The sequence below is a fragment of the Cetorhinus maximus genome, chromosome 1 (assembly GCF_964194155.1).
Source record: "Cetorhinus maximus chromosome 1, sCetMax3.hap1.1, whole genome shotgun sequence".
Lineage (NCBI taxonomy): Eukaryota > Metazoa > Chordata > Chondrichthyes > Lamniformes > Cetorhinidae > Cetorhinus > Cetorhinus maximus.
In genome coordinates this window covers 81,743,654-81,769,413 of record NC_135879.1, presented here as the reverse complement: position 1 = coordinate 81,769,413, position 25,760 = coordinate 81,743,654, and positions in this window count along the sequence as shown.

Below are 25,760 nucleotides of genomic sequence, written 5' to 3'. Positions count from 1 at the left end.
TCCTCCATTACCCTTGAAGGCCCTGTGAGAATTGAAAGCTATGAGTTGGAACTGACTTGGGAAAAGGGTTCGAAATTTACGTTATCAAAAATTGACATTTCAGTTAGTGATGACATCAATTCAACATGAGTTATTATGTGCCAAAGGCAAATGTGATATCTAATTCTGTCACCAGGTGTGTGGGGGACCCTCACCTCTCCATCACCAATGCCCACGAACTCTACCATCCTCTTGCTCTCCAATGCCCTGCCATCACTCACTTGGGAACCATCACTGGTTCTTGGTCTTTCCCTGGTGTTGTGTGCCATCTTCTCCTGCAAAGAGAGCAATCAGAGAAGTGGAGTGTGTAGAGAAGGTGGAATGAGAACACTCATGCAGGGTGGCTACAGGGATGAGTGCAAGATGGCACTAAGTGAGGGTGAGTGTGAGTTGTTGGTTGTTCAGATAATGTTGTAAAGCGGTGCCCCTGGAGAGAGGAACGAGTACAGCTGCAAGGTATGCTGTCCTGAGGAGCATTATACAGGAGTATGCTATGGAAATCTGAGGGACAGGGTTGGCATGTAAAAGTGGTATGCCAGTCACCTTTCCTGCCCTTATGAGATGATTGAACCTCTCGCAGCACTAAATCCAGTTGTGAGAGACCTCAGGCCTGCTGCTGACTGTTTCTGCCACTTCCAGCCACGCCTGTTTAGTTTGCGCAGCTGGCCTCTTCCTCGGACCCACGGGAAACAATACTTCTCTTTGAGCCCTCACCAGCTGTACTATCACCTCCAAGGGAGAATCAAAGTTTTCCCATGTCTCTTTGCAATTGCTTTGTTTCCAAAACTGTCCAATGCAGGATGATGCAATTCTAATGCTGCCAGAGTCCCTTTAAATAGAGATCCTAACGTTGGTGCCGGCAAAAAGAAATGAAGCGTCAATGGCAGTAACATGGGAATGACACTGAAGGTTCTTTAAAATGCTAAGCTATCCAAGGATCAACATCAGTAATTATTTGTATATGCCCCTAAATAAATTCTATTAAAAAATGAAAAAAAAAATCAAGCCCACACTTTATGAATGCTCAAGAAACCTGGAAGCGCTAAACAGCCAAGGCAAAGTCCATTTCAGCAATGGTCAGGATCCTGACCCACTGTCAGAACCTCAGCTGTGAGTGGGTGGGGTCTGTGAAGATTCTGTCACAGATAACGACCATGCCTGATTAAACATTGATAAGCATAACTTTGACTTTTCTTTCAGGTTCTTTGAAGAAAATAGTGTTCAAGGTCTTTTTTTCGAAATGTTCTTGGCAGTACTCTGCTTCTGTTCTTTGGTAAAACAGGACCTTGGCTTTCAATCAACACAGGAGCAATTTATTACTTCATACACAGGGGATAACTGAAAGGAATCACTGAATTTAATATGCATCAGGCAAGCCATAACTGGTATACTTTTCACTCAAAGTGTGAAACCGGATCATATAGTTGATGCATACCATACTTACTAGAATACATACTTTTTCATTCAACCACGTTCAATATAAATGCTTATTTATGACTACACCTCTTGATCCACATTTCGGGCAGGTGGCCATTTATTGTTGTACAAAAAATGAACCATCAATTGCTTTCACCAACTGCAAACTACAATAAACAAACCACTTCTAGCTTAATACCATGTTTCATATACAAGAATTACCTTTGTATAAGAGTTTGGAGCATTACTTGCTCCACAGGAGTTGGTGATTATTGTCTAATGGGCAGGAGGGTGTTAATTTAAACAGCACTAATTTCTCCTCCCACCACTCATCCATAAACAGGAAGGTGTTTTAGTTTGTTTCCCTCTTTATAAGCTGTGGAGGATTTCCCAACCTCTCGGTTTTGGGGAGATCGAATTTTCTATTAATAACCCCCATAGCAAACTCGAGATAGGATGAACTCAAAGGGTTAGTTTACTTGCACACACTCAAAATGCGAAAAGAGAGGGTTCACAAAGTCCTCCTCACCTTCAGGTAGTAAAGAGAGGGATAGAGAAAAGAAAGACCTACAGTGACGCAACCACAGAAGAAAGAAATATTGTTTCACGCGGGTTCAAGAGCCAGAATCAAAGTCCAAAGAGGTATTTCTTCACAGAGATTGGTGGGCTGAAAACCAGTGTTATAGAATTCACTTTTCTGGTGGTGTTGACTTCACATGATAAGATAGGCACGCGGAGATGAATCAGTCTGGTAGGCGATGGCATATAACTTACAACAGAAGCAGATTACATGGGGCCAGGTGTCCTACAGTGTGGCTTGCTAGTCAGATGTTAAACAGCAGACTGAGCTATGCAGTTCAGCAGGGCAATATTACTTGCTCCACAAGCCTGAGACCCATGTCACATGACTCCCACATGTCCACCAACTTTGAAAGGATGGATCCATTGTCTGGATTCAAAGGTGTCTTAGCCATTAGGAATTATAAGGAAGGTTTCAGGGTCTTTGTCTTAGCAGACAATCCATCTCCTTCTGGCCAGCCTGGGTTATTAAATGCAGATGGCCTTTGTAGAGCTCTCTTTGAAGTTGGACTGTACAGTCCTCAGGGGGTCATTAGTGGCTCTTCAGAGATAACAAGGTGTGACTTTTCCTAAAACTGCCAAGTGGCTTCTTTTGTTCAGGGGTCACAGACAGACACTGATTCAGCCATTTTAAAGGCCTTTGGTTTTTAAAAATTTAGAAGTAGCGATGAGCATATCCATACATATATATATATATCTCATATAAAAAATATACAGTGTGAGGTCTTAGGCCCTCACAATTGACAGAAATACATCACATAGCAAGGCTACTTAAACTAGTCTCTGCTCTTTTCTGCTAGAATTTGAGTTCCTTTTTCTGGGATTAACTTCACCTTGCTTACATAGCACTAAGTTGTTGTATGAGAAAGTTAAAAAGGTGGGTCTGGATATTTCACTGGGTGATTGTCCTCCTGGCCCGTTTTGTCTCCATCAGGGATAAACTTGTTATGTTTGGCATTTAGAATATAGTTAAACTTGAGATTAGATTGCAGATGAAAGAAAATCACTCTTATCATTACCGCTCAATTTATTACATATTTAAAGGCTTGACTTACACAGCTGGATTACAGATATTAGTGGGATAGAAATTCAGCTCCAATTTTCCATGACAATTTGGCCATCAATCCATTTTCTAGTTTTTATATTTGGCCTGAGTTTATCCTCTAGGCCAATATTAATTCCCTCCCCATTTACACAGGGATTCCGTTGTTATAGTGGGAAGAATTTTCTCCCCGTTGGGCGGGCCGGTAAGGAGTGTTCACAGGCTGGCGCTGAGCCGATTGCTGCCTGCGATCGGCTCCGCTTCACCATTTTACGTTGGAAGACCAATTAAGGTGCGCCCAGTGTGAAACACAGCTCCAGAGGACAGCGGGAGTGTGCGGGCAGTGGCAGGACTGCAATGACCACCAGGTCCAATGGTGACCTAGCAGCCTGTTTAAAGAGTACTCCTGCAGCCTTGCAAAGTCTGTGAACCATGGCCAGCAGAAGGGTTCCCAGAGCGCTGCTGGTGAGCAGGCCAGGCAGGAGGGCAGGTCAGCGGGGCACTGTGCCCCTCATTTTTCTGATGAGTGCCTTGCTGCCCTCCACGAGGAGGTGGCAGCACAGCGTGAGGTCCTTGTACCCCAGGATGGGAAGAGGAGGCCCTTCCACATGACCAAATGTGCCTGGGAGGAGGCAGCAGAGATAGTGAATTCCCACGACGTGGAGCGACGCACCTGAGTACAGTGTCGCAAGCGCTTCAACGACCTCTTGTGCTCGGGTTGGCATTGCCGTGTTGGCATTGGTCACTTAACCCATCAGGTAGGCTTTCCCCCACCCCCTCACCCCTGGAAACTCTGCGTGTAGTTATTGCATTGAATCATTCACGGCACGCGTCCCTCGCTGGTGGGTCAGCAGATATTGCCCATGCCTAGTTCACCCTGAGAGGTTTGTTCTGGGCTGGGTTTTGCACCCGCTGCATGTGGTAGACTGATACCCACAGTACTGTTTTGGGGGGCTACCTCAAGGATCTGCACCTAGGCGCAGTGCTGCAACTCCAAAACATGTCAAAGTCAGGCTGCTGACATGCTGGAAGGGGAACTTCAGTTGGCAGGGCACCCATCTATCTGCTGCCCTTGATGTTCCACGTGCTTATACTTCCTTTTGCTTTGCAAGGTGAAACTGTGTGGGTGGCAAATGTGATGGAGGCAGCGTGTGGGCAAGGGGGGTCAGCCCTGGCTTCTTGGTGTGAGTGTGCGGCAGCTGCAGGGTCACGATTCACTGGAGCCCTTCAATGTTTCACTCAGGTTGGGATGGCAGGGATGCAATGGCAATCCAGGTACAGGGTGGACTAATCAATGCTCCTCTCTCCTTTCCAGGAGAAGACCACAAACAACACCACAGAGCGGATGCAGACTGGCGGAGGCCAGGCCCAGTTGGCCATAATAACCAGATATGAGCAGGAGGCGATGGAGCTGGAGAGGCGCCATGCACCCAGGTCCACTGGTGGCAGTAGGGCTGGGGTGCCAGAGGGAGGTAAGAACGCCATGCACTGAGGTCACCATGTCTGTCCCAGCAGACATTCCACTGTTGAATGTTTAGTGAGTTAAGCATCCAACATGGGTTGACCATTGATTATGGAAGGAGGAGCGCACACTGATCCAGAGGCCAGGCATGCACATTGACATTGTCTCGACTTGAACTACCAAATTTCCTTGTTCTTCCTTTCAACATCACCAGATCAGAGCCAGGAGGAGGAGGCAGAAGGGCCACCTCTAACACCTGAGGGCCCAGATGAATTAGAAGCACCAGCATCACACCATCTCTGCCAGGCAGGCACCAGCACAGATACCAGCACCTCAGTGGGAATTAGATCGCCAGCTAATGTCCCGGGGCACAGCGGTGAGAGCACTTCACACTCACTTGAGGTGCAGGCAGAGACAGAGAGTGCCCATGGCACCAGCAGTCAGAGGACTGCTGGTGACCAGGAACATGCTCAGTCAGTACCTGATGATGTGCCTCTGGAGTCGTCCCTGAGGCAGCAGATGCTGGAAGTCCAGCAGGGTGTGCGGGAGGGTTTGGCGGAGATACATGAGGGAATGCGTGCCATTGTCTCTGTGATGGAGGAGTCCATGTGGACCATTAGCAATGCAATGACCCTCATGGCTGAGCGCCATGCTTCCTCCACGGAGAAAGTGGCAACTCTCATGGAGAGGCTCCTCCAGGAGAATAATCAGGGTCTCATGGGGTTGCGCTCGGACCTGCAAGCCCTCACAGCAGCATTGACCTCAGCTGGTCAGTGCCAGTGTGGAAGATGGATTGGGCACCAAGTATTCCAGCTAGGTCAATGCACTGTCATCTCTGCGGGCTCCTCTCAGGGTGCAACAAACGAGGGTAGCAGCTCCTCCGCCCCTCTGCCAGTGACTGTAGGATCCAATGAGGCTGCGGCAACTGGGGAGATGCCAGCTGCGGAACTGGCCGCTCCCTCCCAGGCGGGGCCATCAAAGGCTCCACCGGCCAGAGGACGTCCACCAAGGTCATCGAGGCCAAAAGGACAGCACAGTGAGCAGGCTGCCTTGAATACCAGTGCCAGCGAGGGGGGAGCACCTAGACCTAGCAACCGAAAACATAAACTTAAGGCACATTAGGCACACCACGGACTTCTCACTGGTGGTTTTATGTTCCCCCACTATCAGTTGATTATAATTTGGTGTGATGCTGAACACCTTTGAATTAAGTTTCTTTTCTGTTTTATTTTGTGAATTCATTAAATGCTTCATATGTGAACATGGCTCAGGGTGATTCCTTACTTCTGCAGGTGGACGGGAACCCATAATGTTATGAGTGACTTGTTTGTCATTGAGCTTTATTGACAAGACACATAGTTCATGTTCCTAACCAGGCAAATGTTGCTCTCAGGTATTGAGTATGAAGCCTGCAGCCCTGGCGTGTGTTGGAGGTTCATCTGTGGTGGGCTAGCTGAAGGAGCGTTGGATCAAAGCCTCTCAGGCGTCCCTGCCTCCTTGGAGGATGCCTGGTCAGCATCTATCTCCTCAACGTTCTCCTGTGCGTGCTCATCCTCAGACTCACTACTGGACTCATTGTGTGTAGCCGCAGCCACTGCATCTACATCTTTTTCCTCCACTGCGTCCCCCCTTTCCAGCACCTGATTGTGGAGAGCACAGCATGCATCCACTATCAGTGACACACGATCTGGGGGATACTGGAGTGTGCCCCTGAACGGTCCAGGCATTGGAAGTGCATCTTGAGAAGACCGATGGTTCTCTCCACCACAGCCCTTGTGGAGGCGTGGCCCCTATTGTACCGCTGCTCGGCCTCTGTTCTTGGATGGTGGAGAGGCCTCATGAGCCACCTTTTGGGGGGATAGCCCTTGTCACCCAGCAGCCATCCATCCAGTCGGGCTGGAGCACTGAAGAGCCCTGGCACTTGGGAGTGTCTCAGGATGTAATCGTCATGGGAGCTGCCTGGGTACCTTGCACAGACTTGTAGAATCTGCATCCTACGGTCACACACTATCTGCACGTTCAAGGAGTGGAAGCCCTTCCTGTTGATGAAGGCACCGGGCTCACCCGCTGGCGCCTTGATGGCCACATGTGTGCAGTCGATTGTACCCCTGGACGTGGGGGAAGCCAGCAATGGCCGCGAAGCCTCTGGCTCGCTCTGTCTGGCTGGCTTCGTCCCAGCAGTAGTGGATGGAGGTCAATGAACGCCTGAACAGAGCGTCTGTCACCTGCTTGACACAAATGAGGACAGCTGATTGGGAGACTCTGCAAAGATCATCCACCGACCCCTGGAAAGAGCTGGAGGCACAGGGGTTAAGGGCAGCCGTCAACTTCAGTGCCACTGGCATGGGGTTCCCACCCACACAGTTTACGCAGATCTCAGGGCCAATCATCTGACAGATGGAGGCCATTGTCTCCCTTGAGAGATGGAGCCTCCTTCGGCACTGCACCTCAGACATATTGAGGTAGCTTCTTCATCGCCTGTATACTCTGGCGGGAGGATAGTGGCATCTTCTGCAGCCCCTTCCACCTTGGACTACCTCTTAGTCCTGCGCCCCTTGTGCCTGCACCTGTCCTCTGCTGAATATGGACTCCTGGTCTCCTCCCCCTTCTGGCCCTCCCTTCCTCAGAAGAGGAGGTGCCTCCAGTGGAGGGCACAACTCCCATTCTGAGGGTAAGGGAAGGCTTCCTGAAACCAGCAACGCCCCAAAAATGATGTTTACTTCAAAGCCCTGACCTGAAGCCTATTATTCCTGTCCAAGCAGCTGTGCAGAGAGTTGAAGTATTCCTGCTCACGCAGGCAAGTAGAGTAAGTTTAAACATCAAATGTCTGCCAAAGATCACTTGTGACTCCAGTCAGTCCTCTTATCCTGCCCGTGGATGAGGTTTATAAAAATGTGGCCTACCCGCCTGCACATTGTGCCCGTGTGACGATCTGAAGAAAGCAAGAGCCCCAAGAAATCGGCATCAATTACTGGCTCAAGGGCCTTAACTGGCCCATTAATTAATGACGGGCGCGCATCGGAGATCATCGCGCACCCGCCTGGTGCACGATGACATCGGGACGCATGCCTGACATCGCTGCCTGTCATTTTATGTGTTGCCGTGTGGGGCCCGCCCCCACACGCCGACGAGAAAATTCTGCCCAGTGAAAACAGAAAGAAGCTGGAAATGTACTGCCAAAGATCATTTGCGACCCCAGTCACCCCTCTTATCCCATCCGTGGATGAGGTTTATAAAAATGTGGCCTATCCGCCTGCCCGTTGCACCCGTGCGACGATCTGAAGATCACACGAGCCCCAAAAAAATCAGCGTCAATTACTGGCTCAAGGGCCTTCACCACGTTAATTAGTGGTGGGTGCACATCGGAGATCATCACGCGCCCACCCACCGGAATATTGTGATGGCGCATGGTGACGTCGGGACGCACACCCGACTTCACTGCGCGGCATTTTACGCATCCGCGTGTTGGGCCCACCCCCGCACGCCAACGAGAACATTCTGCCCAGTGAAAACAGAAAGAAGCTGGAAATGTACTGTCAATATCTAAAAGTGATGAGGAGGTTAATGCTTTGAGTATGACCCTTCATTGCACTCTTGCCCAAACCATTAAGCTTTCCTTTTTTAGATGTAATCGATGTGTTGTGCATTTCCGCCATTTCCACTGGAAGTTTCCTTTGGAAGTCCCATTCACGCATATAACTGGGGATTTCTGCCAATCTTCTGCTGAAGTTACAGAGGTGATCCCTCTGGGGGAATTCCAGCATTCTTTCATTTCTTATTTCTTTGAATCTCAATCTTATGATTTTAACTTTGAAGTTCTGTACTGGGAGTATAAGGTTTCAAGTTAGCAATCATGCTTTCTGATCAAACATAGAATCACACAGCAGGGAAGACCATTCAGCCTATTGTGCTTTTGTCAGCTCTTTGAAGATTCAATTAGCCCCACTTCCCCGCTCTTTACACATAACACTACATTTTATTTATTTTCAATTATGTACCCAATTCTATTTTGGAGGTAATTGTTTATTTTGTTTCCACCACATCTTTAGGCAGTGCATTCTAGATCACAAGAGCTCAATGCATAAAAATAAATTCTCCTCATTTCTGCTCTGGTTCTTTCATCAATTACCTTAATATGATATTTTTTGACTCCTGGCTCTCCTACCAAGAGAAACTGTTTCTTGTAATTCAGTCTATCAGAGGCTCTCATGTGAACATATGAATTAGGAGCAGGAGTAGGCCATTTGGCCGCTGAGCCTGCTCCGCCATTCAATAAGATCATGGCTGATCTGATTGTGGCCTCAACTCCACATACTGCCTATTCCCTATAACCTTTGATTCCCTTGTTAGTCAAGAATCTATATACATCTGCCTCAAAAATATCCATTGACCCTGCCTCCACTGCTCTCTGGGGAAGAGAGTTCCAAAGATTCACGACCCCCTGAGAGAAAAAAATTCCTCTCCACTCCATCTTAAATGGGAGACCTCTTATTTTTAAACTGTGCCCCCTAATTCTAATCTCTCCCACAAGAGGAAACAGCATCCGCCCTGTCAAGTCCCCTCAGGATTTTATGTTTCAACAAGATCACCTCTCATTCTTCTAAACTCCAGTGGATACAGGTCCAGCTCATCCAAACTGCCCTCGTAAGATAACCCCCCATCCCAAGTATCAGTTGAGTGAACTTTCTCTGAACTGCTCCTAATACATTTCAATCCTTCCTTAAATAAGGAGACCAAAAACTGTACACAGTACTCTAGATGAGGTCTCACCAATGCCCTGTACAACTATAGGAAAACATCCCTACTTTTATAATCCATTCCCCTTGCAATAAATGAAAACATTCCATTTGTCTTCCTAATCACTTGCTGTACCTGCATACTAACTTTTCCTGATTCACGTACCAGGACACCCAAATCCCTCTGTACCTCAAGAGTTCTGCAATCCCTCTCCATTTAAATAACATGCTGCTTTTCTATTCTTCCTGCCAAAGTGGACAAGTTCACATTTTTCCACACTATATTCCATTTGCCAAATTTTTGCCCACTCACTTAACTTATCTGTGTCGTTTTGCAGACTCTTTATGTCCTCTTCACAACTCACTTTCCTAACTATCTTTGTGTCATCAGCAAATTTAGCAATCATACATTCACTCCCTTCATCCAAGTCACTGTTTAAAAATAAGGGGTCACCCATTTAAAACAGAGATGAGACAAAAAAAATTTCACCCAGAGGGTCGTGAGCCTTTGGAACTCTCTTCCTGAAAAGGTGGTGGAAGCAGAGTCTTTGAATATTGTTAAGGCAGATGTGGATAGATTCTTGGTAAGCAAGGGGGTGATAGGTTATCGGGGGTAGGTGAGATGCAAATTTCAGGTTACTATCAGATCAGCCATGATCTTATTAAATGGCGGAGCAGGCTCAAGGGGCTGAATGGCCTACTCCTGCTCCTTGTTCGTATGCTTGTATAAATTGTACATAGTTGAGGCCCTCGCAATGATCCCTGTGGCACTCCACTCATCACATCTTGCCAACCCGAAAAAGACCTATTTATTCCTACTCTGCTTCCTGTTAGCTAACCAATCCACTATCCATGCTAATATATTACCCACTACACCATGAACTCTTATTTTGTATAGTACAAATCTAAGTACAGCACATTCACATGTTCCCCTTTATCTACATTGTTTGTTCCTTCTTCAAAGAACTCCACACATTAGTCAAACATGATTTCCCTTTCACAAAACCATGTTGACTCTTCTTGATTGCACTGAGATTTTCTAAGTGTCCTACTATAGCCTCCTTAATAATACATTCCAGCATTTTTCTACAATAGATGTTAAGCTAACTGGCCTGTAGCTTCCTGCTTATGTCTCCTTCCCTTCTTCCTTTCTTCCTTTCGTATCTAAGTAACTCAAAGACGTTCACTTCTCAAAGGGAACGGTCAACAGCATCATTGCTACAAAAATATTGCAGTGATAACTTTGCAGAACATAATGACAGAAAATATTTGAGAAGAAATGCATTCAAGACTGTCAAAAATTGTTTTTTGTTAACAAATGCAGCATGATTTCTAGGCTACCTTACAAAAGAATTATAAGGGGTCATCTACTTATGCTTCTGGTGAAAATCAATTTCTTTCTGTTGAATATTTAAAGCCCACCAGCTTCATGAGGATGGAGCTCCAACACTAAATGTAATCATGAGTGTTGTGGTTTCAGCATTTTTGATCAGACTTAAATGCTGGAAGTCTACATACTTCCTTCAATGGCCCAATGGATAATGACACTGCTCAGTCCAGCAATTAGACAAATTCAAAATGTTGTGTATTTGATTCCTGTCCTGAGGCAGCTGATCTTAACTCTGTCATCAGCAGATTCGTCACAGTTGTCCTCATTGCTCACAAGCTAGATGGAATTTTTAAAAATCTTCATTCTTAAGCCTAGTGAATTCTGTTGGAGAATATGTGTAGGTACACAGAAAATGGACAGGCGTAGACGTCAGAAGAGTACAATGGGCGGAATCATCCCAGATGGCCGCAATGGTGGGTTTTCTCGCAGTATCATCCCAAACCCACCACATTATTTATGCATTCCTGGGAAACACGCCATTTCCATGGCGGGTGGACTCTCATTCACCCACCCGCTATCACCTCACTGCTTCATCACGCCTGGCGCCATATTTAAAGCATAGCCGCACGCACACATCTCAGTGCTTCCAGGCCACGACTGCTGCAGGGAAGGTGTCCACGAAAGGCAAGAAGGCTGCAGTCCCCAGGTTTAGTGACGCATCACCGGGATGCGTTTTGGATGCCGCAGTGGCTCACCGCATTGGCCTCTGCCCCTGCTCTGGCTGCAAGATGGGCAGCAGCGTGACCAACCAGGCTTGGGAGGCAGTGGCAGCCGTGTCAGCACCAATGCCCTTTAAAAGAGGACGGCCACCCACCCAGTGCTGCAAGAGGATGAATGTTCTCCTCCATTGTGCCAGGGTAAGTCACTCTTCTCACACTGTCAACTCAAACACTCACAAACCCATCACACATCCACAGGGAATCTCACTCACTGTTCAAGGGACATCACCATTCACTCTCTCACACACACTTTCATTGTCCTCATCTTAGAACAGATAAGGCTGAGGGGGGACCTGATTGAGGTGTGCAAAATGATGAGGGGCATAGATAGGGTAGATAGGAAGAAGCTTTTCCCCTTAGTGGAGGGATCAATAATCAGGGAGCATGGATTTAAGTGAAGGGGCAAAAGGTTTAGAGGGGATTTGAGGAAAGATTTTTTCACCCAGAGGGTGGGGCATATCTGGAACTCACTGCCTGAAAAGGTGGTAGAGGCAGAAACCCTCACAACATTTTAGAAGTATTTAGATGAATACTTGAAATGCCATAGCATACAAGGTTACGGGCCAAGTGCTGGAAAATGGGACTAGAGTAGATCGGGGCTTGATGACCGGCACAGACCGAGACCAAAGGGCCTCTTTCCGTACTGTAAAACCCTATGACTCTATCCTGTCCATGGGACCACTCACCACCCACACATGCCAGGCATACTTATCATCTGGCCTGACAGGCATCCTGCTTCCACTCTGTCCATCTCTATTCATGCAGGACAAGCTGGCACACAAGAGGGAGAGGTCATAGACCGGTGGAGGAATGCCTGAAATCTCGGACTTTGAAAGCAGAGCCATCCAGCTGGCCAGTGACAATCTGGACTGGTCCTGTGCTGACGCTGAGGTTGGCGCTGCTCTACCAAGTGAGGATCCAGCAATGCAACATCCATCAGGTGACCATGTTGTGAGTGATGTGTCCAGTTTCACAGGCCACTGCCATGCACTAATCACCCCTTCTTGCTTTGGCAAGTACATCTGGGAAACAGCCAATGGAGTCCATGACCCAGGGCCTCAATTCACGCACCAAAGAAACCTCTGAAGAGGAATCTGAAGACACCCTCCATGAAGTCCCGTCAGAGCATCACCCACACCCTCCACCAGCGCAGACACACACCTCGGTGGGACCTTGCTTTAGAGTAGCCTCGGGATCACAATGTGGTGGGCACATCACACTGTCTGATCCACAGCAGGTGGAGCCCAGGTTTCCGGCACTCGGAGGACTGCTGGAGGCCAGAAATTTGCTAGGTCTGAGTCAGATGGTGAGCCTCTGGACTAGGTCATGTCAAAGCTGCTGGAGCTGCAAAGGCAAGCTCAGGAACATCAGGAAGGGATGACTCCTGCACTCCTCAGATTGTAAGGCATGATGGAGGAGTCCGTCTGCCTTCAGGCTGAGCTGATAGCGCCAGCATGCCAATGCATTGAGGTCAACACTGGCAGGATGGCAGCCGCCATGGAGACCTTGGTCCAGGACGTGGCTCCTGCACTGCTGCATGGGTTCAACTACATCGCTGATGCCATAGTTGGCCTCCAACAATGTGTACGCGAGAGGGATGCAGGGCAGCTCAATCTCACTGCAACTACCCCTTCCGCTCAGGGAGTCAGCCAGGGGCCTTGGGCACCCATAGGGAGGAGGATCAGCAGGTGTCCTCCCCCTGGGGGCCATCCACCCAGGTGGCTCCGGGAGTGCCTGGCCCATCTGAATCCCCTCTGCCTGTGACCCCAGCAGCTGCAGTTCTACAGGCCGAGGAGGGTGCCACTGCCACACAGCAGGACCCCAAAAGCAGGCCGGGGCCTTCCAAATCTCGGCTCTCCGGAGGGCATCTGTCAAGATCATCACAGACAGGGTGTAGCAGTCAGCAGGCTGCCTCCACCTCTGCTGTAGATGTCCGGGGAGCACCAAGGCGTAGCAGCAGCATTAGAAAAGTTAAGAAGATGTAGTTGCACAGCCTGGGCACGGGTGTTAATCATTTGTTAATCACATACTGTTCACTATTGTCAATAAACTTCCAAGAACATTTCCCTGCTTATGGCTCCTTGTTCTTGATGAGCAGTGTTCATGTCACTCACATGTGAAGTCTTTCTACGCAAGATAAAGGCAGGTATCTCAGTCCAGAGTCTCTTTCCTGTGCTTTGTGCAGCCTTCAGACCAAAGTGATGTTCCGGCCTCACGCTCATTGGGCACATTAGTGATGCCTGCACCTCAATGGTGCTTGTCATTGCTGACAGAATGTTGTGGGCAGGAGTCACAGAGTTCCGACAATCTCTCTGTGTGCTCTCAGCACCTTTAAGGTGGGGTCGGCTCCCATCTCATCAGCATCTGTGACCAGTGATGCTGTGCTCCTGAAGGGGTCGCTGCTGAAGGCAGCCAAAGGATCAGATGCTTTTTGAGTTTCATGGCTGTGTCTCTATGATATGATCCTGATCACAGAGCGCAAGCAAGCTACCCTCGCCAGACAGGAGTCAGTGGGAATGTGAAGATCTATGGAGTGCCCTCACTGCATGTCATCATCATCCTCCTGCAATCGAGCAGCTATTAGGGCCTCTACTGCATTTCCATGACAGGAGCCTTCTCACAGAGGGTATGTGCGCTGCCATAAGCCAGACTGGAGTCAAACGTTCACAGATGCAATGTGAGGATATATGGGGTCACCTCACTGCATGTCATCATCATCCTCCACAAATCTAGCAGCTATGATGGCCTCCCAAGCATGTCTGCCTCATCTGGCCAGTGCAATGGCCTCATCCCTATCATCGCCGCCTTCGAGGACCTTCTCACCCTCCTCCCTGTTGGTGCCCTTCTCATTGGAGGAGACCTCCAGCTCCTCCTCAGCCAGCTCCTCTCCCCCTTGCAGCACCAGGTTGAAAAGGGCACAGCAGATGAAGACGATGCATTGCACCCTCTATGGACTGTATTGCAGGGCTCCACCAGACCGGTCCAGGCACCAGAACCTCATTTTCAGCATTCCGATGGTTTGCTCCACCAAGGTGTGAGTTGCAGCATGAGCCTCATTATACCTTTTCTCTGCTGCAGTCTGAGGCCACCACACAGGTGTCATCAGCCACGTCCTCTGCAGGTAGACCTTGTCCCTGAGGAGCCATCTCTGCAGCCTCTGTGGACCCTGGAAGACATCAGGGATCTATGACCGACTGAGAACACAGGAGTCATGCACACTCCCTGAAAACCATGCGCAGACCTGCAGGATGCGTTTGTGGTGGTTGCACACAAGCTGCACATTCAGCGAATGGGATCCCTTGGAGTTGATGTAGTTGACCGTGTGTTGTAACTGAAACCTGGGCACCACGTGAGTGCAGTCGATGACATCCTGCACCTGTGGGAAACCTGAGATCTGGGAAAATCCCGGCTCTTGCATCCTGGCTGTTCCGGAAATGCATAAAGTTGTGTGCCCTTGTGAAGATGACATCCGTGACCTCATGGATGCATTTGTGGGTGGAGGCTTGTGATATCCCACAGAGGTCACCTGTGGAGCCCTGAAAGGAGCGACTGGCATAGAAATTGAGCGCCGTGGTCACTTTCACGGCCACTGGCAGTGGATGCCCTCCACGTTCCTGGGGTGCCAAATCCTGCAGCGGGTGGCATATGTGACTGACCAGTTCCCTAGACTTGTGCAGTCTTCAGCGACACTGGTTCTCGGTCATCTGCAGGAATGAGAGGTGGCGTCTATAGACCCTGGGTGTCGCTAAGCCTGATCAGCAGCGGCTCACTGTGGCTGTTCGGCGGCATGTGCGGGAGCCCCAGCCACCCCTTCTCCCTAAGGATGCTGCTCCTCCCTCTGAGCAACCAGGCACCTCAGTCACTCTCTTCTCCATCATCTTCTTTCTCTGTACATCACGAGGTATACAGCTAGGTCACCAGGCTCCATGATCGTGATGTAATCCTCCTGCAGGATGAAAGCGAGAGACACGTGGGTTAGCATGTGCATCTAAGAACTCATTCTGGTTAAGTGTGAAGACCTCTTAACGCTTCCCGGAGAGTGCTGGCCACCACTTGGATGGCCAGAGTTTGGTGCGCTGCATGGCTGCCCGAAACCCCACCCACCTTCGCCCCACTCCACCTGACTGATTGGCAGCAGCTTTGCCCATTGGACTGCACGCTGTGCTCTCAGCTCAGGCGCAGACATTCTCCTAACCCACACTGCAAGGCTGCACTGTTAGCTTGAACCATGGGGGAGACTGGTTCAAACCTGAATGATGACATTGCAAGGGGCTCTGAGCGCCTCCACCAGTGACTGCTCCACAGCCAGATTTAACAAGGAGATTGTACAATGTGCGCAGTCGTCCACTAAAATGCTCATTAGTTTGTAGTCTGTGTTCCAAGGGTGAAAAGCATTTTGATGCCTCTGTGTTGCTTGAGTGGGCAGAGAAGCTAGAGGCCCGACTCCAATCACATCGATGGCTGCACCTGAACTGTTTCAGCTGCAGAGGAATCGTCATATTATATAAGGTGTTCCAAATGTGTGGCTGCTTCACTTGCCCACCCTACCCTGACTGCTTGTGCACTACGTTCAACTGCAAGGCAGCCCCTGGTCCCCCTCCAAGTCACCTCAACTGCAAGGCAGCCCTTGACCACTCCTCGAAACATGTTTGAATCCCAACAGGCAACCCTGGTGAGCACTGCACATTATTGCTGTGTACTCACCTCCGGGTTCCTCTCAAAGTGCAGGCCGCCAAGTGCACACCTTTTATGTGCTGTTGTGAAACACGTCAGCGTGCTTTCCCACCGACGTAAGTGGACGATCCAGTGGTGGGGGGAGGATTCCGGGGGGCTGGCCTAATAATGATATGCAGATGCATTACAATGAGGTTCCCGATGTCCGATGTCGGGAAACGCAGCCCGACGCCAGCAGGCTGAGCGAACAATCACAAACTGGTTTCACGCCATCATGAGACCAATCACATCATACTGTCTGTTCACGCCATCAATCACGCCCGACGCCTGTGGGATGGAAAATCCCGGCCAATATTACTCTTTTCAGTTGAATATTTTTAAAAAAGAACATTTATTTCTGATGTACAGTTCTGAAGCCTTACCATTGGTGACTGTATCTTCAGGCAATTCAATCTCTGCAATTCCCTCGATCGCTAGATCCTTCCATCTCTCGCTTCTCCTTTTAAGATCATCCTTGAAACCCACTTCCCTGTCAAATCTTTTGGTGACTCTTCCTAACACATTCATCCTTTCTCAGCATTAATTTTGCATCATTATACCTCTATGCGTGTGGCTGTTTTTCTATGGTAAAGGCACTATATAAATGTAAGTTGTCACTGTTGTTAAAAATGACCTGTTGTGATTTTTTTAATGTTTTATACAAAATGTATAAATAATATGTAACACTGGAGTGCAAAAAAATCATAAAAGAATCTTAGAATGGTTACAATATAGAAGAAGGCCATTTGGCCCATTAAGTACATACCAGCTCTCTGCAAGAGCAATATATCTAGTCCTACTTCCCTGCCCTTTCCTCGTTGCCCTGCAAATTTCTTGTTCTTCAGGTGCCTTTCCAATTCCCTTTTGAAAGTCATGGTTAAATCTGTCTCTAATCTCGCTTCAGGCAGTATATCACAGGTCCTAACCACTCGCTGCATAAAAATGTTGTACCTTTGATCCTTCTGCCAATCACTTTAGATCTGTATCTTCTGGTTCTTCACCCTTCTGCCAATGGAAACAGTTTCTCTCTATCTATTCTGCCCACATCCCTCATGATCTTGAACACCTTTATCAAATCTCCTCTCAACTTCCCCTTCTCTATGGATGACAACCCCAGCTTCTTCAATTTATCCATTTAGCTGAAATCCCTCATTCCTGTAACCATCCTCGTAAATCTTTTCTGCACCCTCTCTGAAGCTTTGATATCCTTCCTAAAGTGCATGGCCCACAATTGAACATAATGGTCCAGTTGAGGTCAAACCAATGTTTTATAAAGATTCATCATAAACGCCTTTGCTATTGTACTCCATGTCTCTATTTATAAAGCTGAGAATCCCATTTGCCTTTTAACCGCTCTCTCAACTGCCCTGCTACCTTCAACAATTTGTGCATATGTACCCCAAGGTTTCTCTGTTCCTGCACCCCCTTTAGAATTGCATCCTTTATTTTGTATTGCTTCTCCTCATTCTTCCTACCAAAATGTATCACTTGACACTTCTCTGCATTAAATTTCACCTGCCACGCGTCCACATATTCCAGCAGCATGTCTATGCCCTCTCGAAGTCTATCACTATCCTTCACATAGTGCACAATGCTTCCAAGTGTTGTGTCATCTTCAAATTTTGAAATTGTGCCCTGTACACCCAAGCCTAGGCCATTAATATAGATCAAGAAAAGCTGCACAGTTAACATAGAGTTCCAGCACACAAGAAGGTTATGTGGTCCAACATGACTCTTTGAGAGAGCTATTCAATTATTTCTACTCCCCTCTGGTTCTTTTGCCAATTATCTTAACTTTGTGTCCTCTAGTTAACAATCAGCCTGCCAGTGGAAACAATCTCTCCATATTTAGTGTATCAAAAGCTTTAATAATTTCAGAGGGAATTTTAGAACTGAAAAGCGTAATCATTTTTTTGAACTTCTCCAGTTAATGCTTTTTTTTTCTGAAATCAAATGCCATCTTGCTATTTTTGTCAGAAGCAATTGTTCTGAAAAGAAAGAATTGTACTTCTATGGCACCCTTGATGACCACCAGACACCTCAAAGCACTTTACAATCAATGAAGTACTTTTGAAGTGTAGTTACTATTATGATGGAGGAAACACAGCAGCCAGCTTGTGCAGAGCAAACTCCCGCACACTGCAATGTGATAATGACCAGGTCAGATCATCTGTTTTTGTGATGTTGGTTGAAGGATAAATATTACCCAGGACACCAGGAATAACTTTCCTGCTCACCTTCATAATAGCATCGCAGAATCTTTTACACCCACTTGAGAGGGCAGACTGGGCCTTTTGCTTAACATTTCATCTGAAAGATAGCAACTTCAAAAGTGCAGCACAACCCCACTGCTGAAGGCGTCAGTCTTTATTTGTGTGCCCAAGTAGGATTTAAACCTTCTGAGACAGAGGGAAGATTGCTACGAACAGGACCACAGCTGACACACCAAGTTAAAAGAACCTATCCGGTCGTTGTTGAGTAAACTGCACATGGAGTGGGAGAGGTGCATTTTAAAGGCAGGTTGTTACCTCCCTCTATTCATCAAATCATACCTTCATGGCATTTATCCTCTTGTGCATGTTGCAACTTTAAATACTGGCACTTCCTTATGTGAACTATTCGGATGTTCAGAATGTGAAAGTGCACTCAGCACTGCCTGCAATTTATCCGCATCTTCTTATCTTAACAAGCAAAATGAAGTCAGTTTGTTTTTAATTGGATTGTCACTAGAAATGGAGAAAGGCATGGCATCACAGTATCACAGTATCTTTATAGTGCAGAAGGAGGCCATTCGGCCCATCGAGACTGCACTGGCTCTCTGAAGGAGCACTCCACCTCGTCCCACTCCACTGCCTTATTCCTGTTAACTTGCACATTCTCTCTTTTCAGGTAGCAAGCCAATTCCCTTTTGAATATCTCGATCAAACCTGCTTCCACCACCCTCTCAGGAAGTTTGTTCCAGACACCAACTACCTGCTGGGTGAAAAATGTTTTCCTCACATCACTTTTACTCCTTTTGCCAATTATTTCAAATCTGTGCCCTCTAGTTCTTGATGTTCTCTTCAGAGGGAGCAGTTTCTCACTATTTGCCCTGTCCATACCCCTCCAGATCTTGAATACCTCTATCAAGTATCCTCTCAGCCTTCTTTTTTCCAAGGAAAACAGTCCCAACCTCTCCAATCTATTCTCACAGGTACAGTTCTTCATCCCGGGAAGCATTCTTATGAATCCCCTCTGTACTGTTTCCAAAGCCTTCATATCCTTCCTCAAGTATGGCAGCCAGAACTGGATGCCATACTCCAGTTGAGGCCTAACTAGTGTCTTATACAAGTTCAACATGACCTCCTTACTCTTGTACTCAATGCCCCTATTAATAAAGCCTAATATACTATATGCTTTATAAACTGCTCTCTCACAATGCCTTGCCATCTTCAATGACCTAAGTACGTATACGCCTCTGTTCCTGACCCTCCTTTAGAGGCTCTACCTTTATTTTATACTGTCTCACCATACCTTTCCTGCCAAAATGAATCACCTCACACTTCTCTGCATTGAACTTCATCTGCCACTTGTCTGCCTAATCCACCGACATATCTATGTCCTGTTGAAGTTTAATACTATGCCCATCACAGTTGACAACATTTCCAATCATCATATTATCTGCAAATTTTGAAATCATGACCTGCACACCACAGTCTAGGTCATTAATATATATCAGGAAGAGCAAAGGTCCCAACACTGTCCCCCGGGAAACTCTATTACAAACCTTCCTCCAATCTGAAAAACAACCATTTTCACTACTCTCTGTTTCCTGTCACTCAGCCAATTTCTTATCCAAGTGCCGACTTTCGCTTTTATTCCATGACCTAGAATTTTGCTCACAAGTCTGTTGTGTGGCACTGTATCAAATGCCTTTTGAAAATCCATATACACCACATCAAAATCTTTTCCTTTATCGACCTTCTCTGTTACCTCCTAAAAAACTCCAGCAAGTTAGTTGAACGTGATTTTCCCTTGATGAACCCAAGCTGGCTTTACTTAATTATCCTGCACTTAGATCAGTGATTATTGATCTTATCCTGTACTATAGTTTCCAGATGTTTCTCTACCACTGAGGTCAAAATGACTGGCCTGTAGTTGCCAGCTTTATCCTTGCACCCCTTTTTGAACAGTGGCGTAACATTCACAATTCTCCAGTCCTCTGGCACCTCCCCTTGCGGTAACCCGGTGTATTGGGAGAAAGAATTAGATGCACTTAAAGTGGACATAATCTTTGGTTGGATGTGATAATAATTGCCTTTTGTAGTGCAAAATCTCTGGAAACAAATTTAAAATGATTGTGTTTTCAATTTCTAGGTTCAGACTGGATGAATGGTCCATTGGTGCTGGAGGGTGCCTGGCAGTCATAGAATCATACCTCAGCAAGAAGACAGGGGAAAAACATTAAGACGATAAATGGTCCTTATTCCTACTTCCACTGCGAGAGGTTTGGTTTTTGTGTAAACCGTAATGTTTTTAATATGATGCAGCTGTTATTTGGCACTTTATCAAACACTTTTGTAAGTCCATATTCACCACATAAACTGCATGTTTCTAAGCTGAAGAAAGGGTTATGAAGGTGAAAGCCCATTCCGCCACTAAAGGTATGAAACATAGTCAAATCACCTGGCTATACAAGAACCATTTTATTCTATTCATTTCTTATTTTCTATGTCTTGATCCATTCATCATTTCTAATTTTCTGTGGTTTTGTTTTGTTCAGAATGTAATTCTGGGACTGACTCTATGGTTTCCAAAATTTCCTACATTCTTTTTGTTTTGATTCAAACTCAGGAAATTCGAAGGTGGGTTTTGAAATTCAACAGTTTCACTTGAAGTTATTGTTTGGTCTTATTAAAGAAGTGACACAAACCCAGGTAGGAACCAGGTCCAATTCCACTCCTTATTGAATTACCTGACCTCGGCCAAGTACCATTATAATTGTCCTCAGTGCCTTTATTGCTTTTGAGGGGGAAATTAGTCAGGAATTCTTGCTCCTCTGTGGTGTACGCTGCCCCCTGCTGGAAAGTGGGCATTTTTGGTTGTCAGCTGTGGGGTGAGTTGGCTTCTGCTGTGATTTTCCCTCCAATAAAAGCAGTCAGTTATGCCAGATGCAGGAGGGCAATCAGTACCCATTGAACTTTATCCTAATAAGGCATGCCTTTGAGGGATGAGGAGAGGGAAAACATTGGCAGAAAAAGAGCAAGAAAAGATTTAACAAAAGAGAGAGAGATACGCATTTACAAAAGTCACTTCTATTGGAAAAAGCTGTTTTTGAGCCAGCTCAGTGGTTCGGAACATGCTAGACATGCATACTTTGTTTCACTATAATTTTATTGCTTTGATTTTCTTAAACTTTAAAAATATGATTTGTTCACTTCAATTTTGCATTGTTGATTGATACTGTACATTTAATTTAAAAGTATGTATAGATTTGTGTGTATTGAATGTGTGTGTGTCTGTATGTATCTGCTTGTGCACACACAACCTGGCAGATAGCCTGCAACATTGCTCACTGTACGTCAGGTGATGTACTGTTTTATGAAAGCAGAAGCATTATATCTTGTAATGTATTTTTTATTATTCCATTACTAAGGCATCATACTGTTTAACTTGAGATATTCCATTAAGGCCACAATGTCCAATTGTGCACAGACATAATCTTAGTTCAGTTATCAGCTAATTACTGTTGATCAGGGAGGTTTGAATATTGGTAACTGTTAGTAAACTTCAGGCTTTGAGTCTGAAAAAACCATCATAAGTTGATTGTCTTTCTCTTCTTTATACTTTTGAAGCGTGGCAAATGCACGACAGACACAGTGGCCTGAATTTTCAGGGAGACAGAAGAGCTCCGCACCTTAGCCAAGATGGCGCTGGAGCCCTGAATCCAGAAGACCCGTCTCTGTATCCAGCACTGACCATTTTTGTCGGGGGCAATGGGGAAAGGACACGTCCACATCACACATTTCAAGCATCCATAGTTCATGGAGGCAGCAGCACATTTAAAAGTGCAACTACCTTCACTCAGAAGCAATTATTGCCATCCAAGTTTCTGAAACATGATTTTTATTTATTTATTTTTTTAATATTCATTCACAGGATTTGGGCTTCACAGGCTGGGCCAGCATTTATTGCCCATCCATAGTTGCCCTTGACAAGGTGGTGGTGAGCTGCCTTCTTGAACTGCTGCAGTCCATGTGGTGTAAGTACACCCACAGTGCTGTTAGGAACGGAGTTCCAGCATTTTGACCCAGCGACAATGAAGGAACGGCGATATATTTCCAAGTCAGGATGGTGAGTGACTTGGAGGGGAACTTCCAGGTGGTGATGTTCCCATCTATCTGCTGCCCTTGCTCTTCTAGATGGTAGTGGTTGTGAGTTTGGAAGGTACTTTCTACAGAGCCTTGGTGAATTCCTGCAGTGCATCTTGTAGATGGTACACACTGCTGCCACTGTGCATCAATGGTGGAGGGAATGAATTTTTGTGGATGGGGTGCCAATCAAGCAGACTGCTTTGTGCTTGATGGTGTCAAGCTTCTTGAGTGTTGTGGGAGCTGCACTCATCCAGGCAAGTGGGGAATATTCCATCACACTCCTGACTTGTGCCTTGTAAATGGTGGACAGGCTTTAGGGAGTCAGGAGGTGAGTTACTCATCACAGGATTCCTAGCCTCTGACGTGCTCTTGGAGCCACAGTATTTATATCGCTAGTCCAGTTCAGTTTCTGGTCAATGGTAAGCCCCAGGATGTTGATAGTGGGGGATTCAGTGATGGTTATGCCATTGAACATCACGAGGTGATGTTTGGATTCTCTCTTGTTAGAGGTGGTCATTGGCTGGCACTTGTGTGGTGCGAATATTACTTGCCACTTGTCAGCCCAAGCCTGGATATTGTCCAGGTCTTGCTGCATTTGGACATGGACTGCATCTGTACCTGAGGAGCCGTGAATGGTGCTGAACATTGTGCAATCATCAGCGAATATCCCCACTTCTGACTTTATAATGGAAGGAAGGGCATTGATGAAGCATCTGAAGATGGTTGGGCCGAGGACACGACCCTGAGGAATTCCTGCAGTGATGTCCTGGAGCTGAGATGACTGACCTCCAACAACCACAACCATCTTCCTTTGTGCTCAGTATGACTCCAACCAGCAGAGAGTTTTCCCTCTGATTCCAATTGACTCCAATTTTGCTAGGGCTCCTTGATGCCACACTCGGTCAAATGCTGCCTTGATGTCAAGGGCAGTCACTCTCACCTCACCTCAGGAGTTCAGCTCTTTTGTCCATGTTTGAACAAAGGCTGTAATGAGGTCAGGAGCTGAGTGACCTGGTGGAACCCAAACGGCACAACAGGGAGCAGGTTACTGTCAAGCAAGTGCCGTTTGATAGCACTGTTGATGACCCCTTCTATTAATTTACTGATGATCAAGAGTAGACTGATGGGGTGTAAATTGGCCAGGTTGTATTTGTCCTGCTTTTTGTGTACAGCACATATCTGGGCAATTTTGCACTTAGCTGGGTAGATGCCAGTGTTGTAGCTCTACTGGAACTGCTCAGCTAGGGGCGCAGCAAGTTCTGGAGCACAAGTCTTCAGTACTATTGCTGGAATATTTTCAGGATCCATAACTTTTGCAGTATCCAGTGCCTTCAGCCGTTTCTTGATATCACGTGAAATGAATCGAATTGGCTGAAGACTGGCATCTGTGATGCTGGGGACCTCCGGAGGAGGCTGAGCTGGATCATCCACTCGGCACTTCTGGCTGGATTGCCTTATCTTTTTCACTGCTGTGATGGGCTCCTCCATCATTGAGGGTGGGGATATTTGTGGAGCCTCCTCCTCCAGTGAGTTGTTTAATTGTTCACCACCATTTATGACTGGATGTAGCAGGACTACAGAGGTTAGATCTGACCCGTTGGCTGTGGGACTTAGCTCTGTCTATCACTTGCTGCTTATGATGTTTGACATGCAAGTAGTCCTGTGTTATAGCTTCACCAGGTTGATGCCTCATTTTTAGGTATGCCTGGTGCTGCTCCTGGCATGTCCTCCTGCACTCTTCATTGAACTAGGGTTGATCCCCTGACTTGATGGTAATGGTAGAGTGGGAAATATCCCAGTCAATGAGGTTAAAGATTGTGCTCGAGTACAATTCTGCTGCTGCTGATGGCCCACAGCATCTCATGGATGCCCAGTCTTGAGTTGCTAGATCTGTTCGAAATCTATCCCATTTAGCACGGTGGTAGTGCCACACAACACGATAGAGGGTATCCTCAATGTGAAGGTGGGACTTCGCCTCCACAAGGGCTATGTTGTGGTCACACCTACTGATACTGTCATGGACAGATGCAACTGTGGCAGGCAGGTTGGTGAGGATGAGGTTAAGTATGTTTTTCCCTCTTATTGGTTCCCTCACCACGTGCCTCAGACCCAGTCTAGCAACTATGTCCTCTTGGACTTGGCCAGCTCGGTCAGTAGTGATGCTACTGAGCCACTCTTAGTGATGGGCATTGAAGTCCCCCACCCAGAGTACATCCTGCACACTTGCTACCCTCAGTGCTTCCTTCAAGTGATGTTCAACATGGAGGAGCACTGATTCATCAGCTGGGGGAGGGCGGTACCTGGTAATCAGCAGGAGGTTTCTTTGCCCATGTTTGACCTGATGCCATGAGACTTCATGGGGTCCGGAGTCAATGTTGAGAACTCCCAGGCCAACTCTTTCCTGACTGTATACCACTGTGCCGTCAAGTCTGCTGGGTCTGTCCTGCCGGTGGGACAGGACAGGGATGGTGATGGTGAAGTCTGGGACATTATCTGTAAGGTATGATTCCGTGAGGATGACTATGCCAGGCAGTTGCTTGACTAGTTTGTGGGACAACTCTCCCAATTTCAGCACTAGCCCCCAGGTGTTAGTAAGGAGGACTTTGCAAGGTCGACAGGGCTGCGACTGCCATTGTTGTTTCAGGTGCCTAGGTCGATGTCGGGTGCTCCGTCCGATTTCATTCCTTTTTTGTGACTTTGTAGCAGTTTGCTACAACTGAGTGGCTGACTAGGAGATTTCAGAGGGCATTAAAAGTCAACCACATTGCTGTGAGTCTGGAGTCACATGTAGGCCAGACCAGGTAAGGACAACAGATTTCCTTCTCTAGAGGACATCAGTGAGCCAGATGGGTTTGTACAACAATTGACAATGGTTTCATGGTCATCAGTAGACTTTTAATTCCAAATTTTTATTGAATTCAAATTTCACCATCTGCCATGGCGGATTCGAACCACGGTCCCCAGAGCATTACCCTGGGTCTCTGGATTACACATCCAGCGACAATACCACTTGGGCTTTACGAATTTGAGGAAAGGTCTAAACCTACGGGAGTTCTTTGGAGAGGTCAGGTACCCTCTGGAGAGGCCTGGTTTCCTTTTGTAGAGGTGAAGTATCCTTTTGGAGCAGTCAGGTACCCTTTTTGGATTGTGAAGCATTGGCATGAATGTGCATAAAAGGTGGATAAGGTCTGCTGAACTATCAAACTGCCAAGTGAACTAAATTTCCTGCCCTCTAAATTTTGAAAAAGAAAGTCTTCTGTGTCTCTCAATTGAAAAAAATAATGGTGCTTGCAATTTCAATAGATTTTTGT